Source organism: Salvelinus namaycush, chromosome 21, assembly GCF_016432855.1.
Source record: "Salvelinus namaycush isolate Seneca chromosome 21, SaNama_1.0, whole genome shotgun sequence".
Taxonomy (NCBI): domain Eukaryota; kingdom Metazoa; phylum Chordata; class Actinopteri; order Salmoniformes; family Salmonidae; genus Salvelinus; species Salvelinus namaycush.
This window is the reverse complement of record NC_052327.1, coordinates 20,350,578-20,354,179: the sequence shown is the minus strand read 5'-3', so window position 1 is coordinate 20,354,179 and position 3,602 is coordinate 20,350,578.

The window sequence follows — 3,602 nt, the reverse complement described above, 5'->3', positions numbered from 1 at the left end:
TGCAGGAACCTGGCTCCGCCTGACTCTCCCATTGACCCAAGGTGCAGGAGCCTGACTCCGCCTGACTCTCCCATTAACCCAAGGTGCAGGAGCCTGGCTCCGCCTGACTCTCCCATTGACCCAAGGTGCAGGAGCCTGGCTCCGCCTGACTCTCCCATTGACCCAAGGTGCAGGAGCCTGGCTGCGGGAAGCTCCGGTTCAATTTCACAACTGCTTTAGACCTACACCTATATCTAACTATTTAACCTATGATTTATGGACTTGTTAACAAAATGTTGCTGTATGTACAAATAAATGAAGTGCACAGTCCAATGACTGTGACACGGCTTGTGTAGTCTCACTGTACCTCCAACAGAGGGCAGTGTTTACCCAAATCAGGAATTTGTTACCCAATGAACCAGGGCCCAATGCGATTTGATCAGATTATACGTTTTTATACAGACCTCTTTTTATAACCTTGACTGTCACTGCATGTACATTGTAATATTAAACTAATGTACTTTCTAATGTGTGGGGAGAGAGAATGATCTTTCCATTGTATACAGTAAAATACTCAGTGGAAAAGCTTTTAGAATGCTCCATGTTAGAAGCAATGATGTACTGTGATAAAACCTGAATTGCTTATGCTACGCATTGGCCAATGAGAGGCTTTGAAGCCACCACCGGTCGGCCATATTGGCACTCCTCAGAAGACCAGTCTTCCATAGGAATCGCAATGCGTAGTCTGACCTTGAAGTTAAGCATGAGAATAGCATGCTATTTATCCGTTATTCGTTCGGGGTGGAGATCTAAGAAATGAAGGCGTGGTGGAGGTGTGTCTACGGAGACAACATATTCTGACTGACTTAATCCCTCATAATTCCACCATCTTTACACAGGAGGAAACTATGAATAAGCATTAACAACAAAAAATCTGATAGAAATGACAGCACTCTCCATAAACTGTCATTTATAATTGAGAAGAGCTATTGATAAGAGCTAGTTAAATGAGTAATCCGTTTGGAGAAGCGGATTGTAAATACACAGACATCGTTTTAAATAATTTTTCCTTATGATCCCTGGAGACGAATGTGAAACCAGTCATATGGAAGCAAAGTGAAAATCATATCAATATGACATATATTGTGGCACCTTTTCCACAGTGAAGTAGGCTATAAATAACTGTTTGGTCAGAATTTTTATTGTGTGCCCTCATAATTTTTGTGAATGAAATTTGGAGACCCAAGCTATGCTTCTGTAGGGCTAAACCTGCCGAGTTGATGTATGTGCTTTAGAATGTTTTAATTTTAATATACCCAGACTTTTCTCCATTTTATTTTACAACTTGTATCATGTTAAATATTAACCTCTATCAGGAGCCACCGTCAGTAATACCCACATACATTTATAATTGTCACTTTAGTGTTAGTTTTCTTACATTTCTAGCTTACATTTTGCATCATTCCATTCCGTTTACCTTTCTGTCCTCTGTCACTTCTATGTAGTTGTTCCTGAGGGTCACTAGCATTACTGGATCATATTAAGCTAACGTTGGGCAATAATTTAGGACTTGTAGTCTATTTGAATCATTATGGAACTCAGACCTTGAGCCTGGCGCACGGTTCAGTTGTCATACTTTTCCATGATTAGTGAGGATTAGGGTAGATTTATATTGTTCATCCCTTATTGTACACTTTTTTCCACCTTCTAACATTTCCTGGATTGCACTTGAATATGACAACTTTCAGCATGAATCAAACCATTGTATTTTTGATTCATCAATATATTTTGTGCGTAAAGGCTCTCCAAACCAGTTAGTTTTTTTCTTGATTCATACATACTTTCCTATCCCAAAAATGTGCCTAAATAATCTACAAGATCAGAGTATTTTTAAATCTACCAGTTGGTGCTGAAACAGAGACAATTACGCATATATTTAGATGTCTTTCTTTCATTGATCCCTGTATTCTGAACCCGTTCTCTCAGTGTATTCTAGTCTGACAACAAAATTCTAATTAAAGGTAGGCCTAGACCATATTTTAAGGGATGGCTTAAGATATATGTACTGAAAACCCTATTGAATGAAAATTGCATGAGAAAATCTGGGTTTTCAGCTGTTTAATTTAATGTATTCAGCGCCCACAAGGGAACCACGTCTGCAAAGCCTGTTATGCACCTACATAAGGTGTCTGAATACCAACTACTGAGAAGTGCATAGGAAAGGCGTGGGTAGTTAAGCCGTACATTTCTTAAGTCTGAATCGGGCCCATAGTGTATACCATATATAAATCATTGGTTAGAAATGATGTGGTAATAGAATGCAGAGTGGATCAACTAGCTGGGCCGCTTCCTTTAAGTATTATGTTTTTCATGTTTAACATCAATCATTAGTTGCTTTTATGAGGATCCTCTGTGCTGGTCTATGTTTCTCAACACATTCATTAGGGATGTCTGGTTTCTCTGAGCATAGAACAGAGGAGCCCAGCACATCTAATCTGACTTCTCTCTCTTTAGCCAGAAGACTCAATGTGGACTTCAGCACAGCTTGGCTTCCCTCGAAAACTGCTTTCGGGGAGTTCTTGTTGTGATACAACCCTTCTTCCAAATCATTAGATTAACTTTTTGGGGAACCAAGCTAGTTTTTTTTTTTTTTTTTCTTCTCCACTCTACTGGCACAGAATCAAAGAAGTTCTTTAGGGATTACGGTATCTGGTTTTATTTAATGTACAAAGCTGAGCCTGCCTCATACATAAACAGCTCTTCTCACTAAAGTACCTGTGCCTTCATTGTCAAGTAATTTTCAGTGACATAATTATTTAGAATTTTGCTTTTTTAGTCATGTTTTCAAAGAGAATTGGAGAACTGTACTCACTTTTTGATTTGACATATAGATTTGGTGACTCATTGATAAGTTGACAGCCCAAGCTGTAGGGTTCAACACTGAGTGTGCCTGGTGTAGTGAGAAACTACAGCCAAAGTATTTGAGTGAAATTGAACTCAAGTCATGTTTTGGAAATGCAACCTGCACAAATAAGTGAATCCACATGGACCCACAAGCCAGCGGACACAGCCATCTAACTAGCTCTGACCCTCTGCCATTCATGTTTAACCAAAGGCCACCTCTGTTGAAGAGCACACCAGCATTGATCTGTTAACCATTCACTCTGTATGAAGCAAGACAAAAGCATTGTAATATGGAAGCGTTCAACACACGGCAATCAATTGAAAAGCATTAAAATATTTTATTATTTCTTATTTTACAGTATTAGTAAAGTAGCAAGACCTACGATGTTGATACAATTACAATTAGTGACCATAGCACCAGGATCATTCCATTTTATATAACCTACAGTGAAGGAAAAAAGTATTTGATCCCCTGCTGATTTTGTACGTTTGCCCACTGACAAAGAAATGATCAGTCTATAATTTTAATGGTAGGTTTATTTGAACAGTGAGAGACAGAATAACAACAAAAAAATCCAGAAAAACGCATGTCAAAAATGTTATAAATTGATTTGCATTTTAATGAGGGAAATAAGTATTTGACCCCTTCTCAATCAGAAAGATTTCTGGCTCCCAGGTGTCTTTCATACAGGTAACGAACTGAGATTAGGAGCACACTC